The 20,137-nt window shown below is 41.0% G+C and overlaps 1 protein-coding gene across 5 annotated transcripts in view; it reads left to right on the forward strand.

Annotated features, from left to right (window-relative positions):
* Window positions 1-8,726: 8,726 nt before the first annotated feature.
* Arpp21 (cAMP regulated phosphoprotein 21) overlaps window positions 8,727-20,137 on the forward strand; it is a 168,117-nt gene continuing 156,706 nt past the window's right edge. The window contains exon 1 of one of the 5 annotated variants that reach the window (XM_048423573.3): window positions 8,727-9,014. The gene's annotated coding sequence lies outside the window, so the exon portion shown is untranslated. Of the gene's footprint in view, window positions 9,015-9,457; window positions 10,271-10,917; window positions 11,483-12,073; window positions 12,221-13,349; window positions 13,635-20,137 lie in introns of those variants that run through there. The other 4 variants (XM_048423571.3, XM_048423572.3, XM_048423576.3 and 1 more) reach the window with 4 other exon arrangements.

Genomic DNA, 20,137 nt, shown 5'->3' on the forward strand with positions numbered 1-20,137 from the left:
CAAAACTATGCACACCAGTCACTGGGTTGCAACCGAATAAAGACTAGATATGACATTCACTCAGTTTATAATTTCATGCAAAAATGTTACTTGTTCTCAACTAAAAATCATACAATGGCACCTAGGCTGACCTTCAGACGGCTCTGACTTGGAATTAGTGACCAATAATATACATGTGTGAAAACATTGGTTTGTATAAATTTTTGTCTTGTTTCTATAAACCAGCCATGCATTATTATTTTCTAAGGACAATCTATGGAAACTGTTATGTGGTCTAGTTTGTCAACCAAGAGGAGCTATGAGCAGTTTACAGCTTCTGAGGCAGGGGGAGTCAGTTTCTCTAAGGGTATGACTCCAGTAGATCACCTATGTTCCAGTGAATGGCCCCTCACCCAACATTGTATGAATAGCATGAATTGGAGTTGATGGGTTATTGAATTTAAAAAATAAGATATATTAATATAATAAAATTTCTTTTAGAATATTTTAGTTCATTTTTCTATGGCATGCTCAGTTCATTCTGACACATCTTTTCTAGTTGAGTTCATAAAATTGGTAAATTCACAAAGAAATTAGAAAGCACATCCTTGGAGGCTTAGTAATTATGAGAAAGGAAGTATATATTGAAAAGAAGGTTAGACTGAGGAAATTATCCAAGTCCTTCTAAAATGGCAGGAAAGAGTCCCACTCAGGTTCAAAATGGAGGGTTCAGCCCTCAGTAGTTAGTGTTTGAGTAGCCATGGGAAGGTGAATTTCTGTGGCATGAGGGTCCCTGCCTCTGACTAATGCTAACACCTCTACTCATTTCCAGATATTGTCGGTGTTATGGTTTGAATGTGAAATGTCTTCCATAGGTGCCCACTTTTGACCCCTTGGTTCCCAGCTAGTGCATCTGTTTGGACAAATTTCTGAACCTTTAGAGGGCAGAGTTAAGAAGAAATGTGTCACTAGGATCAGGACTGAAGGCTCTACAGCCTGGACCCACTTCATGCTTACTCTCTTCTTCCTGAGTTCTGACCCTCCCCACTTTTCCTTCAGTTGCTTTTGGTGGGGCTTTTTGTCACATCTATGGAAAAGAAACTAAGGCAGGTAATCTTGGGAGAGATATTTAAAAGTATACAGAGTGGCAGTTTAGTTGTTGGCTATGTTTACAAGAAAAAAACTGAACAGCTATATTCTAATAGCATGAATACACAAATGAAAATCAATTATCCTGAGATACATAAAGTTAAAAACAGTACACAAATAACTAGTAAACAGGAATAGATAAAAATATTGAAATGAAACTGATCCCTTACTTTTAAAAAATCTATCAAGCACAGGTTTCATTAAAGCTTTATTTTTATTTTTTTTATTTGTGTGTAGGTAGGCATGTTTTGCACGTAGATTTGTGTTCATGAGTGCGAGTGGGTACCCACAGAGGCCAGAGGTGTTGGATTCCCTTGAGGAAGTTACAGTTGGTTGTGAGCTGCCTGACCTATGTTGACAACCAGAGTTGAGTACTCAGGAAGAGCGGCAAGTGTCCGGCGGAGCCATGTATCCAGCCTCTCAAGATCAGATTTTTTAAGATAAGAGCTATTCACTATATTTGCATACATTTACATTATATTTACATGGAAGATAGAGAAGGATGGGAAGTTGGCATTTAGATGACTCTACCTGGTCCTCTAATGGTAGGGTAGTCCATAGAAGAGCACTAATACAACATTCTAGAGAATGTACTAGACCACTGGGAAATAAACATTCTGAAGTGGAACTTCTAAAATGTGTATAAATAAAATTATAGTAAAAACTAATAAATAATTAAGATCAAAAATTGAAAAGTAAAAGAAAAATATTAGAGTAAGACCAAAGAAAGCCATAAAAATATATATATAGAAAAATAAGGCAATTTTGGGTAGTCAAAAATATAGTTCATATCTAATATATGCCTAAAGGTGGAAAAATGAAGAAACAAAGTCAAGGGAAAATTTTTCAGATCTAAATAATACAGAGATTTTCATATTGAAAATAAGAAGGTGTATGACACGTGTGGTAGTATAAATAAGGACAGATCTATCAAATTAATCCCCAGGTTGGATTTTTTTAAAGACCGACAGTTGTGTACCTTTACATGAAACATGACCATAATACAGATTATACAGTAGTAATAATACAGAAGATGTGAAATGAATGTTGCATATGTCAACACGTGCGGGTCAAAAAAAGCGTTTCTGACTACATTAATGATAGGCAAAATAGACAAAGAAAAATGAGTAAAAAAGAAGCATAGTTAATTATAATAAAAAAAACCTAGCAGGAAAACACATAATTTAGTGTTTTGTCTCAGAAAGCATATTCAGAATGAAAAAAGCAAAACCCTACAATACTTGTACAGTGAAAAATTAGCAAGCTCTATGATCAGAGACCTTGTTAGCATTGCTCACTCCGAGACACGAGAGCAATGGAACAGAACTGAGGGAACATTGAAGGCTTTTTTTAAATAGTGCAAATGGTTTGTTGTTACATAACAGAACTAGTGGCTTTTCACAGATGCTCTGTGCCTTGGGGCACATGCTGTGCCCAAAACACATGAACTATTAAAAGAAATTACATCATAGAAGCTAGAGGACACCTCATCTCACTGACTGAGTCTTTGCAAATCTCTGTAGTAAAGTGTAACGCATCCTTTAAATATTAAAGTCATTATACATTAAATGTAAATGGTCAAAATATTTTCTAAGTTGCCATGGGATGAAAACAATTTACAATGTAAAATATAATGTAGCACAAACTAATAATAAAACTTCAATGGTAACAACCTTGGTTTGCAGCAAGTGCATGCGAAAGTAAGTCTATATAGTTTATATAGACTATATAAAGTGAGTTTATAGTTTAAGTGTATCCAACAGGGTAAAACATTCAAATTTAATGAATTTAACCATAAAAGGTTACAAAAATAATTAAGCAAACCCTTACATGTTAAAATGAAAAATATAAATGTGGAGGTTAATGGAATAGTTAAAAAGTGTTTTATTTAACAACTGGACTAGTTGGAGAACTTTTCTCAAAAATTTTGATAATATTAACAAAAGCAGATCAGAGTTTAAACAGCTAAATCCAGAAATGAAAATGGTTATGAGCAGAAGTATCAGGATGAGTAGTGAGGGACACTGAGAATCCTCATCATAGGTGAAAACAGGAGAAGTGATTCAGATTTTATATTTAGAAAGTCAACAGAAAATGGCACCAGTTCAGTTCTAATGAAAATACCTTTAAGGTAGCTTATGAAAATTTCTAGTCTAGTTTTAGAATTCAAACAAAGAAAAGAATAGTTTTATATTTCTTGGTAATGTTAATGTACATTAAGAATGAGCTCCTTCCAGATGGGTACCAAGCCAAACTGTAAAGTGTCAATAGAACAACCTAGGATTTATTTGATAAAAACAGTCTCTTCCTTGCATTTTATAAATATAATATATTTCTAAATGGAGGTTATTAGACAGAATGGCGGTTCACAGACAAAATGACTTGTTTGAGTCTCACAGTGATTTGGTGAGAGATTCTGTACCAATAATCTAGCTTCGAGAATCCTATTCCTGGCTCTGTTTACTGCAGTACACATGTCTGTCTAATATTATATTATCAATAGTTTATCAATCATGACAATCTAGGCAGACTTAATTTAAAACAATTTGACCCAGCGAGATGGCTACGGTTGCTTGCTGCCAAGCCTGAGAATCTGAATTCAATCTCAGAGACCCACATTGGTGGTAGGACATAACATACTCTCACATGCTGTCTTTTTAACACACACACAAGGTAAAAGTAATTAAAATAGTCTTTAAAATTCCGTTTGTTCATAAAATGTATTTAAATATTTTTGTGGAACGCTTTTATTTAATTCTATATAATCAGTACCAACAACAAAAGACCAATCAGCTACTCAGTAATAAATAATGATGATACTCAGAAACTAGTGCAATAACTTTAATCTAGTTATTTAATCTAATTATTGTATGGAACATAAATTATAGATACCTTTTTGGATGAAGAGATCAAGTTGTAAGAATTTGCCTTGGCGCTGGGGATGTTGCTCGGGCAGTAGAGTGCTCGCCAACATGGAGGGTGCTCTCGATCTATTCCACAGCACTGTATACCCTGGGCTCGGAGGCCCTAGCCTATAGTCTAAGTACGTAGGGTCTAGAAGCAGGAGGATCAGTTCAAGGTTATCCTCAGCTGCATGATGAGTTTGAGGTAAGCCAGGGCAATAGGAGACCTGGGGGTGGGCGTAAATACATTTGCTTTAAAGGGAAAATCTCTCAAGTTGAAGCTCATGCATTCTTTTAATTATAACAGGTGTATTCAAGGATTTAAAGAACTATGGTGTTATCATTAACCTATCAATATAGTCAAAGCCATAGAAAGAGCTCTAATAGCTCACTCTAAAGTAGAGAAGAGAGCAGGGAACAGGGGAGTGGATTATAAAATAGCACATATACTATAATCCATATGTGCCAAACAGATCCATGGTTTTATGAATACATATGCATAGAGAGTGGATAAGCAAAAAAGTCACGGCAGTTTGGGTGGTTGTATTCTGGGAAGTGTATTTATTCTGTTCCCTTTGATTTTGATATCCTCTTCTTTTCCCCCCAAATGCCTCTATACATTGCATAAATGTAAATTTTATTTGGAAAAGATAAGGGAAGCGTTCTTTAGAGAGTGACTTTGGAGAACAAATTGCGCATTTATGCAGAGAACGCTCTGTAATGTTGCCCTTCTGGAGATGTAGGATATGAGACGACAATTAGGTTTTCAGTAAGACCTAAGTGTTGTTTGTGAAGTATCAACTGTACAGACAGACAGACAGACACACACACACACACACACACACCTCGTTTTCAGGTTTGGAGAATCGTTTTCAAATTCAGAAGTACTGCATCTCATTAGAGGTGGATTGAAGCTATTTTTCTAACACCTAATTAATAGCGTTAACTCATGGTCAAGAAGCCAAATATATGATCCCTAGTTTTAAATAACTTACGGTCACGCCTCAGCTTCTCTGTGAGGAAGGAACCAATGTCCATCCTGGGGATCTGGGACCTCAGGAAGTCCTATAAAAGAGGCAGGTCACAGACCTGGCTTTGCACAGGTTAGGTTCTGTTCTGGGTCCTTCTTGGGGCCTCCTGAGTACATACTGACCTCTCCTTTTTCACATATTCTCCTAAGGTTTCTGCTTTTTCTCTACTTTCATTTTCAGGCTGAAAAATCGGATTTTGTTTTAATTTTTGTTTTGAAATCATTCCCACCTTTAGCTGGGGAAATGGCTCAGTGCATGAAAATGCTTGCTGGACAGGTTTTAGGGTCACAGTTCAGATCCCCAGAGCCCAGAGGCTTGGAAGCCCAGATGGCCTGGGCAAACTGACCAGTTAGACTAGTTGTATTGGTGAGCTCTGGTTTTAGCAGGAAGCCCCACTTTAATAAATAAAAGTAGAGACCGATGGAGGAAGACACCAATACCTATCTCTGGCCTCCACACACAAGCACACACAAATTCATGTGAACTTCAGATACATGTGTACCCATACTATACACCACACACACACACACACACACACACACACACACACACACACACACACACAAACGAGTAAAATAGAAAACAGTAACACCTTTAATGGATTCCATGGATGACTGTATTTCTAGAAGAAATGGTCCTAGACTTGCAGGTAGCTAGGGCTTCCTAATCCTGCTCTGCAGAGAGAATATCTTTTTGCCTCTATCCCCCTGCCAGAACCCCATAAGAGCCTGGGGCTTCTCAGAGTGCAGATGAGCAAACACAGTGCTCTGCTTGCCAAGATGGAAGAAATAAAAAAGCGAGCAAGCTTTGAGTGGCAACGGATCTGGCCAAGGGATGCTGAAAAGGAACAGGTAACTTATTCAGCAGCCTTCCTGGTCTATTGTTGCTCAGATCTTTCTGTGACAGGCTTTCCAAGCCTCCCTTCAGCAAATTTCTCCTGTGCCTTTCCATTGCCCCTCCTCTGATGCAGAGGCAGCTCCATGCCAGCCCCAGACACATTTATTTTTAAGAAACATCTTGAGCCGCTTTGGCAACAGAGCTTCCCTTCATAGGGGTGCAGGCTAGGGGTCATTTGTGGACTGCCTGCTCACAGGGATAATTTTCTTACATTGCACACAACCTACTGCAGAGGAGACAGAGCTGGCACCAAGGGATCCGTGCCATCCGAACATTTGGTTTCTAGTCTCCCAAGTCCTTTTTGTTTTTGATCGTGACATTTCTTCACGCTCAGATGCATACATGATGTAACATTCTTTGTTGATGTTCTGAAATGTGTTTTTGGAGTTATTTTGGCTTAGTACAAAATAAGAATGGGGCTCTCAAGTTTTCTGGGTGGAATGTTAATCTTGCCATCCTAACCCTTACCCCTCCCCACCTTCCTCCTTGCTTTTCTTCCTCACATATAATTTTAAGGCTTAAAGCCCAAACCCAAGACTCATATTTAATAGACACTAGCCAGCGTTGCTAGATAGAGGACAGATGAGAAGCCTCTCTAGGGAATATGTGGGCCTTTATGGTGGAGAGGGTGTGCACCCTTATGTGGAGCTCCTCACAGCCTAATTGTGGGGAGATGTTGCAAGTTCAACGGCATGGAAATCCCACTTCTCGCTTCAGCAGAAAAGGTGCTCATAAAGGTAGCTGGGTTATTCTAGCAATTCGCCTTATTTCGAAAATCCAATTTGAGAGCTTCATTAAAGGGCACTAATTTAGTGTCTTCAGGGAATACGTGTTTAAAGGAGCTTGTCAACAATCTTAGATGTTTGCCAGTGTGTAGGTGAGCTCAACTCCCTAAGCTGGGGTTACCTGGTTACAGGCAGGCTCCCTCATTTCAAACACAAAGACAAGGAACACTGGAAGGCCCTCAGGCCAGGACTGATGGTACATCCTGCCTCCTTCACATGACATCTCAAAAATGAGGACGTCAGGGCCACTGGGACCCAGAGGTCCAAATCAGAAGACCTTGTTTTAGAGAGTTCAAGGTTTGTTAATCTGTCAGGCCAAGGGCCTGAAACTGTTAGAAACCATCCAAATCACTGAAGGAAATGCACATGCTTTCTGAATGTGTGCAATAATAACATTGCTCACTCTCTGCCTAATAGTCCCACGAGGATATTCCGGCCCCACACGGGGACACAAATTTTTAAAATTTGATATATGAATACCAATTAGCAACATGGCCTCAAATAAACTTGAGCTTTCTCAGGCCACTGACTTGTTGGCAAAAAATATCAGAAGAAATGATAGAAAATGGAATTGAGTTTTAATGTTTTAATTCCAAATGTGCTTCTCATTCTTAAACAGAGCTTTAAAAGTCCACAACAGACTTTGCATTAAGTCTCATCATCCAGTTTGTCCATAAATCATTAAGATTTAGAATCTTTTTCATTAGTCTAAATGCTGGATTTTTTTATTATTTATTTTATTTTTTAAAGAAGAATTCTCACAGAATTCCCCTCCCCTTTTCAAAGACTGTACTGTCCACTCTGGTTTACAGAATTGAATTCTGGGTGCAGGTGGGTGGGTATGAGTGTGTGTGTCAGGAGTGGGGTTGTTCCTGTCTAGGGAAGATTACACGTTCTGGCCACCCTTCTTTAACTACGGTTTCAATTATATGGATGTATGACAATACAGTTTAATAGAGTTTCCCAGGGAGAAACATAGTGCTTTGTCCTTAGGATGGCATTTAATTTAAAGAACAGGAATGTGATAAGAAACTTTTTATTTTTTTCTATTACATACCAAATGGCTGGGAGACACTTACTAACATGTTTTGAGAGGTATGGCTAGGAAAGAAAGATTTCCAGTCTGAAAGCTTTAGACTCCTTTTGCCTGAAACTGTCTTCTGTGAATTTGCCCTACCCAGGAGGAGAGTCTAACAGCTGGAGAATAATTATCTATTCTTCAAGGGCCAGCCCAACCTTCTACACTGTAGCAGTTTCTAGAAACACACACACACACACACACACACACACACACAAATCACTCTGCTAGAACACCATGGAAGCCACATGTTTTTATAAGCCTGGTTTTTGTTGTTCGTTTTTTAAAGTCTACCATTAGAGGTAGGTATCACTAAATAGAAGTTTTAAAAAAATGGAATTTTTGTGTCATAGTTTGTGGTGGTTATATATCTGTTGTCTGTTTATGAGGTTTCTAATTGCCGCTACGAATAGTTGATTTTCCCCCTTTTTCAATGTATTGTGTATTGCAGCAGATCCACGGTTAACTCCCAGTCTGCATTTCAGAAGCTCGGGTGTTGGGTATTGTCAAAATGAGCTTTGGTAATTCTACACAGAAGTGCACAACTATAATTTTGCTACCCATTAATAACAACCTAGCCAAGAAGCCTGGAATCCAATGCCTTGCTCTCAACTGGGGGTAGAAAGCTGGAATGGTCTGTCTTGGCTGGTGACCTATGCTGTCGGGAAAGTAGGATGTATAGTTGCTCAGGGGTGGGCGGTATTCCGGAAATGTATTCACTCTCTTCTCTGTACTTTTTCCTCTTTTTGGTAGTGTGCCCTTAGACAATGAAAAAAATGAATTACAGATAATAAAAATAGCCCGTGTCTCCAAACAAATGGGTAAACCAGCGCTTTTATTTCTTCAGGTGTCAACTCTGCTGCCTGCCCCAGCCCTACCCCTCAGGGCTCTGCAGTGCTGGGTTTCTCTCAGTCAGCGCACCAGCGCTCGCTCAGCAGGCGGGCGGCAGTGATCTGGGCGGTCTTGCATCCAGAAGACCAGCCTAGCTGAGCAGCTGGACTTGTGGTCTCTCTCAGCTCCAAAGCCAGGGCATCTCTGAGAGCTCAAGGCTGGGATTCATTTCGTACGTGGGGTGAGGTGTTGCTGCCCAGGGCTGTTCTCTGCACTTGGCCCAGGAGAGTGAGCACGGGGTAATAGAGCTCCAGAAGCTCTGGCCAAGCATCCCCAGGACTGGAGGTGGTACCCTGGCGAGGTAGGCAAGGGCTGGGCGCCGGGGCGCGCCCGATGGCTGGGAAGGAGAGGCGGGGTGGCGGGGCCGGGGCAGCGCGCCAGTTTCCTCTCTGATTAATGATGCTCGCGCTGCCGCGCGCGTGGCTCATGCGCTTTGTCTCCAGCCCAGGGGTGGCAAGAGCAGTGGGGATGGCAGCGCCCAGCGCATCGAGCAGGTGCCTTAGCCTCGCGTGGTGGCACAGCGGCCGGGCATCGCCAGGCGTGCCCGTAGCGTCATCTCCCTTCTCGGAGGAGTCAGGGACACCGGTCTAGGGTTGGGGCCATTGAGGGGCCACGTGCAGTGCTCTCGGTGCCCGGCCGGACACGTCCTCGGCTGGCGGGAAGGAGATGGGCGCTGCCTAGGAGCAGTGCCAGCCGCGTGGGAGGGCGCTGCCGGGCGGGGCGGTCAGGGGGACCCAACGAGGCTGCTGACTCCGGTGGGACTGCAAGAGTGACGGGCAGGTGGACGCACTCTCACAGCCAGAGAGAGATCAGCAAGCGAGGTAGAGAGGGAGGGAGAGAGAGAGAGAGAGAGAGAGAGAGAGAGAGAGAGAGAGAGAGAGAGAGAAACAGACACAGGGAACACTCAGTGGGCAGAGAGAGGAAGAGGGAGGGACAGGACAGCCAGCCCCGCACACTCGCTCCCTGCAGTCACCTCCGCCCACCCAACCCCAAGAAGTGGCCAGAGCGCAAAGTAGCAGAGACGCTGCGGGCTCCGACGATAGGAACCTGATTCCCGCATTGCTAGTGGGACTGCAGGACGCGGAGGGGCAGACAGATCAGCGCAAGGACTGGCAACCACCGGAGACAGTGGCTACTCCAGAGAGGAGCGGAGCAAAGCTGGGACACCCCCCCCCCACACACACACACACACACTCTCTCTTCCTGGTGCGGACAGACTGACAGGCATACAGAAAGACAAGAGTTCAGCAGTCTGGATTAGCGGGCAGGCTCTTTAGCGACGACCTCCAAGCGTCCGGAGCGGCGAAAGTCCGCCAGCCGCAGCCACGCGGTCCCCACCAGGGCTGTGTCTGGGCTGCAAGAGGACCCCTGCCTCCAAGCCGAGGGCTCCTTTCGCTAGCAGTTAAATAAATCGACCAAAGATCAGAGGCAAGTCACAAACCAAACTGGCCCAGCCAAAGCATTCACTGAGAAACAATAATTATTCACAAAAGCCCCAAACGAAATCCAGTCAGTCAAGGCACCCGGACGCTGAGTAACTCCTCTCTGATCCTTCAGGTAAAACGCCAACTCTTCCGACGTGAACATCGCACGCCTTTTGTGTCTCACTGTTGGGGCTGTCTGTTTCTGCCCCCCTCCCCTTCTTTCTCCCATCTATGTGTGCTTTTACTTCGAACTGTTTGTGTCTCTGTCTTGTTTATCTTCTGTCTCTATGTCTCGCCGAAGGCAAGGGTGGACTTCCCTTCCCCCAAATCAGGCAGAAATTGAAAGCTGGGAGGGGAATTAAAAGAGATGACGCTTTCTGCAAGAGAAGTTTCCAGTAATTTTATATGGGTTTTGTAATGCCAAGTTTGGAAATTCTCTTAATTCAGTTGAAAAAAAAAAAGCTATGGAGAAAATGAAAACTTGTCTCTGTCTTGTCACCAAGATGTCCTGGGTCCCAAGGGCTTGGGGGGATAATAATATTTTTATTTTATTTTTAAAAGCTTGAAATCATTTTCATAGCAGCCTCCAATTTCAGGTTAAAGGTTTCCGGTGATAAATGTGGCGGTAGGGTTGGATTTAAATTAGGCAAGCGTTTAAAAAGTTTCTTGGGAAGAGAAATTGTGCCTTGGTGGTATTTATGTCTCAGGTGTGTTACGTTCAAAACTTGATCACCTTCTCCAAATACAGAGTAAGGCCAGAGTGTAAGTTGAAAGGCAAAGCAAAGAGGAAAGTTCCAGGGTGGTGGGAGGCTCAAGGCAAGGCTGCTAGAAATGATCTCCCTAAGGATGTGCTACAGATGGAGACAATCATTTCCCTGTCTCACTTCTCAACATACTCTGCTTCTGCAAGCAAGAATGACAGCCTCCAAAATTGAAATCAATCTGTATTTTTTTAAAATTTTTGCTCCAATGCAGAATAAATCTAAATTGTGCCCACCCCTTCCTCATCTGCCTTGGAGATAAAATCTGCTGTTACTGCTTTAAGTGAGAGAGAAGAAGACATGACAGAAAGGCATTCATTCTTTTTTAATTTTGTAAAAGTCAGAAAGCCTTTCATACACACTTCAGCACGCGTACAGCCTCTCTTTTCTTCTTCAGTATTGTGTTACCATAGGGCTGGGATGTCTGAATAGCATTTTAGCTAATGTTGTTTTCATGGAAAGAAAAAAAAACAGTCATTTGGAAGGCACACGCTCTGGTTATGCGTTGTTCAAACAGCGGAGTGATCCCAAAGTGGGCTACCTGTGAGAGACCCTGTCTGCTCAGGGCTATGTAGCTCTTCAAGGTATGTAATGCTTATGTTTGATTCTCATTTCCTTTGTCCTCTTCTTCTTTTACTTTTTAATTGCTTTGACTGACTGGTTATTTTTGTATTTCTAGAGAGCGAGTCTAAATGCATTTTAAGGTGATAGATGCACTTTGGTATCATAACAAAAGATTGGGAAAGATGATCTCTTGCTCTCCGTGATTACCTGTATTATTTTTATTTAATTTCAACCCAATTTTAAAGACATTGTTTTAGACTGTCATGTTAGACATGTCTTAGTTCCTCTCTGGGTATGATTTATGACATCAGAATGATAAAGTAACTGCTACCCATGGTGAATGCTTATTTAACTGGACTTGGTTTAGGTGAGGCATATTTAAAGAAACTTACACAGCTTGGGAAATGCCTTTAGGTTTCTCGGTGACTTAGTTTCTCTACATTTCCTTTTGAGAATGTTCAGTTCAGACCCAGACAAGTGTGTGTGTGTGTGTGTGTGTGTGTGTGTGTGTGTCTGTGATTAGATTTGCAAATTGCCCATCTCCCAGTGACTGCTTGTTGTAGATCCCAGTTGAGTGTGGTTTCTTGCGAACTGGAGCAATCGCCCCATTGAGCATGCTGCACTGGGGAGTTCTTGGCAGTCTGTTTTTAATGCTGTTTAATGAAGGAGCAGGCAGCTCACTCTGCAATGAAAGAAGCACAAGAAAAGACAGAGCCCTGCGAGACTGTGAAGACCGCAGAGCAGGGGAAAATGGCAAGGTAAAGACAGGCTGCAGAGGCGGTCGTTTGAATCCGGTCCTCATATGTTATGAATGGAAGTCCACTGGTCGGGGTGAGAGAATTCTCTCTGAATGGTTAGATAGGTGTTACTTTGACATCTTCACTGCTTCTTAGAAAGAAGACTCAATAATTTGAGTTCCTTAAAACCTGAAGGAGATGCTAACCGGGGACTTCCTGTGTGTCAACTATTTTTAATACAGACTGTGAGAATGTTGGGTAATGAATGCAGAAATAATTTCGAATTCCTGAATCATTGTTCAGCTGTGGCAGATGGGTTGGACCTTATGAAACATTCTGGAATAAAGAGCTACCATCATCTTCGGATGGAATGGTAATCTGAAATTCTGCCATGGGAATTGTTTAATTTTTTTGTCATAGACTTGAAAGTTTACTCCAGAATTATGACAACTACGGGAAGCAGGGAGTTTTCGGTGGATTTGATAGAATATTTGGGTTGTTTCCTCCCTTTAAGTTTGAGGTAACCATCCCACCCTTAATTTTTCTAAAGACTACATATTTTAAAACGTGAGTCTTAGAGGTAGCATTGGTCACCTTTAGGATGTTATCCTTGGGGGCGAAGTGTCTTCATATGTTAGCATGTAAGAGCCAAGAAGCTGTCTGTCTGCATTGCTGTCACCTCTACAGCACACCTGTCTTAAGGGACAAAGTGGGAATGTTCAATCAGAAAGGTGTCTTGCTCGTTTTAGTACTAACAGCATGCAATCATCGGACCACTTATTTCCCCCTCAAAGTGAAAATCATTAGACAAAACACTTAAATAGTTTCAAAATGAATAAACATAAGAGAATGTGAGTAGTTTGCATGAAATGGGGAGCGGAGTCATATCGTTTCATATCAATGCCTCTATGAGAACTTAAAAAGTCAATATGACTGTGACTAAGTTTGAAATAAAATAAACCACTAAGAATAATAATTTGCATGAAGATACTGAAAATTTTGTTTGTTTTTGTTCATTTGTCTTCCAACTGGTATTTCTAGAGGGGGAAACCACCCACACTGGCTATTAAGATTTCCCTCAGGGTTCTGCTTTTTGCACCAGAGTACTGGTGCCTTTCCCAAGCTTCTCCACTCCGAGGACATTCACATCTGAATTCAAAGTGCATTTTGTCTTTGGACAAGATAATGATAAGGCATATGAGCAGAGCTTAGGATGAGTCAGCTCCTGAAGACACAATGTAGACAGTAACCAGGCATGGCTATGATGTAGAATTCTTTCAGGATGAGGAGAAGACAGTTTGAAGTCCGCAGGGCTGGACACTGCAAATTAACTCTTTCCTCATCAGTCAGTTTAATTTGAATGTAGACTGTGACAGATTAGACAAGAGTGGGAGACCTGGAAGTGTAGCTGACATGGGAAGTCGTTTCTCCAGGGGTAAGTACTGACATAATTTGAACTGGGTTGTGCATTCAGAAATCTGTGACTCTCCTGTTCATGGAAGGATGTGGCTTCCGTAGCAATGTACTGGGTCTCCTGGGAAGCCTCCACCATAACTTAAGTCAGTGATGTGGTGTTTGTAAAACATCCACCTCTTTCCTATAGACAAAAGATCTTTGTACTTTGATAATTGCTTAATCCAGATGTTCTATGTTTCTGTGGATTTTACCTTCTGTATTGTTCACTCCTACACTTCACATTAAATTTGAAAAGCACATTGTAAACACTATTATAGGCATATACTAAAGGATTGTGGAATACACACACACACAGAGACAACAAACAAGACTATGTGACTTAACTTATGTGTATCTGCTTCTAAGTTCTGAATTTCTTTTAAGATGTTTTCATGGTAAGTTCTTTAAAATAGTTTTTTTTCAGTTCTCAGTCTTAGATTGATTAGGATCATGGTAGATTATTGTTGACTATGGATTTTAAAGTGTTGGTTATATTTATTTACATCACAGACATCTCGTACCTGTAAAGATCCCAAATGAACTGAGATAGGATGTAAGTCACAAGTGCTTACTAAGCTTGATAAAGAATCAGTTCTTTAAGTATCAATCTCATTCCGCAGTTTTTAATGTGGACAAGATTATTATACTGTGGTCTCCAATCCTCTTCTGTCTAGTACACAAAACACATGTGTAGCATCTTGAGTGTGTCATTGCTGGGGCATATTTGTGTGAAAGGAAGAAAAGCAATGGAAGCAAGACAAAATGTGAATTGAAGTAGTTACACAGAATAATTGAAGAGGCAATTAAAAATGGGTGTTGTCTTGACTCTATGGTATTGGCTTTCTGTATTCAGACAGTTGCAATGCTGCTGCGTTGTCTTTGCCGCCTTCTTCTTCTTCTTCTTCTTCTTCTTCTTCTTCTTCTTCTTCTTCTTCTTCTTCTTCTTCTTCTTCTTCTTCTCTCCTTTTCCTTCTCCTCCTCCTTCTTCTTCTTCTCTTTCTCCTCCTCCTCTTCATCCTCCTTCTCCTTCTCTTTTATCTTTTTCTTTTCTAGCTGCCAGCATAGCTCCTAGCACTGCCAGATGGGAAGAGGAGACTGTTAACCAACGTCTATGATCACAATAGATTGATCATTTAAATTTCATCTACATATTTTTCACATGAAAATCTCTCCCAGAAGTGTTTATAGACACAACTTAATGCATATGACAATATGACAAACTTACAAGGTGTTTATGCTCTGTAAAATCAAAATAAGGATCAAATGCCCATTGCAACTTAATGGAATGCTGATGATCACTTAATCACTTAATCTAGGAGGGTCTCATTCAAGTTATATATTCATAATTGTTCCCCAGCCATAAAGTCACAACATTTAAAAACATTACCATCACCTTTTTTACTTAACAACAAATAATCATTAGCATTTTGTCAAGGAAAGGTGAGACACAAATTGTTTCTTTTATAAACAGGTCTTCTAGCACATTCTCAATTTTCATAAGACTTTAAGATGGCATATGCAGGTCTTCAATTAAAAATGTTTGGTGACAATATATAAATTACAGTTGTGCTAATGTTAAAGTAAACAACTCGTTACGCAACATTAATAAGCAAAATTCAGTTCTACTTTATAAAGAGAGGACTCAGACTTTTAAGACGACAACAGTGACATCATTTTAAACTTCAAACACGTTAGCAAGTTTTGTAGAGGTTTGATTGACATGTTTTAGGCTATATTTTGATACAGAAATGCATAATCTATTGAAATATCAAATTATCTCTTTATAGCTGTTTCCTAGAGACAAATTCACAAAGTTTATCTGCATAAATGAGTCTAGATTGATTTCTTAATTGTCGCCCTCTTCATCCACTTTAGTGTTGGAGTTCTTAATAATCTGCACTCCTTTATTTCCAGGTCACTGGTTGTTTGTTTACTATGCACTAAATGTAGGCGGTAGAAGCAGAAATCATAACCTGAAAACAAGCCAGGTGCTTGGCAGATTCCCTTCATAGAGTCCAGATAACAAGCCTTATGTCAGAACATTCCAGCATCCAGGTCTTTCGATGAAGAGGAAAATAATTTCACTTATCCTGGCCTTTTGAATTACATTGAGAATCACCACACGGGAGGGGCTGAAGAGATGGCTCCGTGGTTAAGAGCACTTGCTGTTCTCACAGAGGATCTGAGATCTGTTGCCAGTAGCCACATGGTGGCTCCCAACTATCCATAGCCAAGCATGTGGTGTACATATGTACACACAGGCAAAACACTCATACACACAAGATAAACAAACTTAATAGTAATTTAAAGCTATGTAAAAGGAATCAATATATGTGAGATAAAACATTTCACTATCTTCAAAGTACAACAGGGAACATCAATTTTTAGATGCTATTGTTTTTCTCAGTTTAAATAAATTATCTCCTGACAAGTACAGAGACCACCCACATGTTCAGCATTTTAAATCACTCTCAGATCTCCTCAATGTTACAACAGTTTAGAAAAATCTAGACATGACTCGCAGGATTTAAAGGAGAGGCAGGTGAACTCGTTGACATTCTGAAGTTAGTCCTATTTCTTTAATTTTGAATTTGCCTATAATAAGCTCAATAGGAAAATTGAAAAGTGTCAATGAGGTTCGTCTTTCTCACAGGACGCGCTAGCATTTATTTGTAGGAAAGCAGAATGAATGATGTTTTCGTTTTGTCTTTTGCTCGTTGCTGTACGTAACTTCCGTCAGAATTCCAGTGCGGCTGGCTGCTGCAGTGATGACTTAATGGCATCATCAACTCAGGAGAAAACAAGCAAACTCCACGTTCGCCGCAGAATGAGCGCTTCTGCAGCACACGCCTTAGCTGTACGCTGCTTCTCCGAAACAAATTTCTAAATGAATGTTTAGCCACTTTGTAGCTGGAAATGGTACACTTTACACTTTGATTTATTTATTTTTAGGAAATGAGTCTACACAGTTTATTGTCAGATCATGACTCCTTAAGCCAGTACAGCACAAAGTCAAAACTGGTGTTGAATTCTCCCAAATGAGTTGTGAGAATTCTGCGGGGGAATGGCTGAACTAACACCACACGGTTTCAAAGCATCACAGGTTTATGTTTTATTTATTATAAATTTACTTAGCTGTGCTGGTGTTGGAAGAATTTTAGGAAGTCCGAAGCTGCATTGCAAAGAGTAGATCTAATGTTTTGGTCTTTTATTTTTTTAGTATTCTTTCCTGAGTCTCTTCAGTTTTTCCCTTAACACATTTCTCTGGTAAGGACTGAAATCCTTTTCAGTCTTGAGGTTTTCACATATTGTTTAAGATTGTTCTGGAAACATCCAGGAAGACAATGTTTATCAAGCCGTGGGGCCTTGCTGTAGGAACCTTCTTGTCCTGGAACGTCATGGGTATTGTAAGGTACGCATGCTTAGCCTCACCATTGTTGCTTTTGCCAAGAACTATAAATAACGGCTGTTTAGGAATTCTTTTCAACATCAGGCAGTCGGAGAGTAGACATGACGCGCCAGATCACATGTCACAAGTGAGATGATTCAGCTAGTACATATGCCTGCCCCCGAGACTGGCGACCTGAGTTCTATCCTCGGGACCTCCACGTGGAAGGAGAAAACTGAGTCCTGCAAGTTGGCTTCTGAAGGCCACTCACACATGGTGGCGTGTGAATATACGCATAGAACATACTAAAAAGAAAAAATTGAATGAAAACATTTTTAAAAGCTACATATCTTCTCAGGCCTTGATATAATTATCCTTCAACACATCATTTTTATATCTGTGTGGAAGTTAGAAGTTAATATATTTTGACTCAAGTAAAGTTTGGGATTGAAACTCAGGTTAGACCTAGTGGAGGAGATGTGCTCACAAGTAGGACAGGATCTCATGTGATGAGAGAAGAAACAGCTGCCTGAGGTAAAGGACTGTTCTCCCCAGGAAGTGTCTGTGGCCTCTCTCAGATTCCATAAACAGAATTTACATTACAATCAAAGATTCAGTGAGATAAAATGTGCCTTCTGCAATCCAAGTCTCAGTTCTCCACCTCACCTCCTGACACAGAGCTGATCCCCTCCTGACACTGAGCTGATTACCTCTGGAAACCGCTGATCACCTAAGTTGACATTTGGTCTAGATGTCTGGCTTCTACTTCAGAATAAGGAATGAACTGTGGTACCCTAACTTAGTAGTTAACCCATGCACTAGCAGTCTAAACTTCACAATCCACTAGTTAAGTAACTAACAATTTAGGTGACTACTAACTGCCTCTGTTCTCCCTTTAGAAAGTGGAATGAGTGTGGGCTTGCCTTCCAGGATTTGCAATCCGTGGCCTGGAGCACAATCCACTAAAAAGGAAACTTTATCCCTTCACATAAAAACATTTGATAGATATTCGTTCTTTACATACATGAAACACAACTTTCGTATTATTTTTTTTATGTGTATGCATTGCCTGCAAGTATCATTCTGGTGCCCACGGAGGCCAGAAGAGGCTTTCAAATCCCCTGGAACTGTGAGCTGCCACATGGGTGCTAGGAGTCATACCTGGGTCCTGATCTATAACACAACAACCTTTAAAAAAGGTTTTGAAAGAAAAGTTTGGGTTATAACCTTGACATTAATAGCCTTTCCCCTCTTTTTCTTTCTTTCTTTTTATTTTTTTTTTTACATTTTTGGTTTTCCAGACAGGCTCTCTATATGTATCACAAGCTAGCCTAGAACACATGACTCACAGATGCTGACATTGCAAACATGCCGCCATGCCCAACTGTCAAATATGATTACCAGTTTTGGTGGTTAAAATTAATGAGCAGCTTAACACCTTCTGTCTATGACTTATCAAAGCCCGAGTTAGTAGCTAACTCTCAGGGGTACTGACTGTGGAAAGAGCACGATTTTGTTTTTTGTTTTTCTTTTTTCATAAGATCCTACCTTCTATCAGTTCCTAAGGGAAAGGATGTCTGCCTTAGAGTTTCCCAAACCTGTTCAGGGCATTTTACTTGTTCATTTTCTAACAACTAAAACGGATGGCCCTGTTTGCAGATCTTTGAGCAGTGGTGATTGGGATAGCCTCATGAAGGTATGCCTAACTTTGCAGTCAAGCTCAGGGAGGGGAGTCAGTCCACAGAGTTCAGGAGACATGGGAGATCAAAGCAGGTCTCTAACCTAGGACAAAGAGTATAGGGTTTGGGCGTTTCCAAACAGCGCCTGTCTTTCTCCCCAGCTCCAGCTTCCTGTCTCCCACACTCTGTTTGGACAGAGCAGCTGAGATGGCCTCTGATCCCAAAGCGGCTGCGGGTAATTTTGCTTGGTGAGTCAGCACTGTGCCTGTAAATATGGCCAGAGTAGGAAGGACTCTGCAGTCATGGTGGGGGTTCCCACTTAGTTCCCCTAACAGGAAGCAGAGAACCACAAGCAATACTCAGTTTAGAAGAGCGTGGGCCGCACAGTGCAGTAAATGCTTCCAATAATTGCATTGTACTTTCTTTCGGAATTTGACTATCTTACATTTTTCTGGCGAATAACGTGATCAGTTATCCAATGGAAATTCTCAGAAGTTGAAGGGGTACTTACAAACCTTTCCTATGGCAAGATTTTCTAGGAGACAAATAAAAAAAATACATGGATGCACAGCTGCATACAAATACAGAGAACGTGTGTTAAAATCAACAAGATACACTTACCCCCAAAAGCTAACTCCCTTGAGTATTTTTTCATAGTCTGGAGCAGTTTCAGGCTAGTATAGTGATTATATATGACAGTTATTTAATCAGAATTTACTGGATTCAACTGAATCTGATATTTGTTATTATTGATTGCATGTCACATTTTGGGGTTTCTAATCAGTCCCATGTGAAGTTTTAGTTATATTTCCCTCATGGAATTTCAGCTGTAGCATTTAAAAAAGACGCCCTTAAATATACCATGTAGCCACACTAGAGATTTTTCTTTTGTATTTTCAAACCTTTTTCTTTCCCTATTTCAGTAAGCAAGCAGGAATTCTGTGGCAATCATAAGGGCCCTCCAGTGTCAGCCTGCTTAATTAAACCCAGTGAGTACCTGCCCAGGAGAAAGTTACAGTTAATGCTCCCTTAGCAAAGCATTGGGAGATGGTGAGGCTTAAAATCAGGCACGCAGTTTTGAATTCTTGGCTCACAGTACTGGAGACATCTGGCCTTTCCCGGATGTGTGCTTATGAAAAGATTAAGTCTGACTTGTGGGAGAAGGGTCAATCCCAAGAACTGGGCAAGTGGGCAACCGTGTATCAGAAGGTAAGCCCAGAAGTAAAGAACAGAGAACTCCAGCCCACCAGGACTTCCATAGGCAAGACCACTTTTCCTAAAACACAGGAGAGCTGATCTCTTCCTGTCTCTTGGGAGGACGATAGAGTTAACCTGACTTACATGCCAAAGGATGTATATAATCCTCAGGACCACTTTACTCTGGGCTGTAAGGGTGATCTTAAGATACATAAATAC

Source organism: Myodes glareolus, chromosome 4 (assembly GCF_982192425.1).
Source record: "Myodes glareolus chromosome 4, mMyoGla1.1, whole genome shotgun sequence".
Lineage (NCBI taxonomy): Eukaryota > Metazoa > Chordata > Mammalia > Rodentia > Cricetidae > Myodes > Myodes glareolus.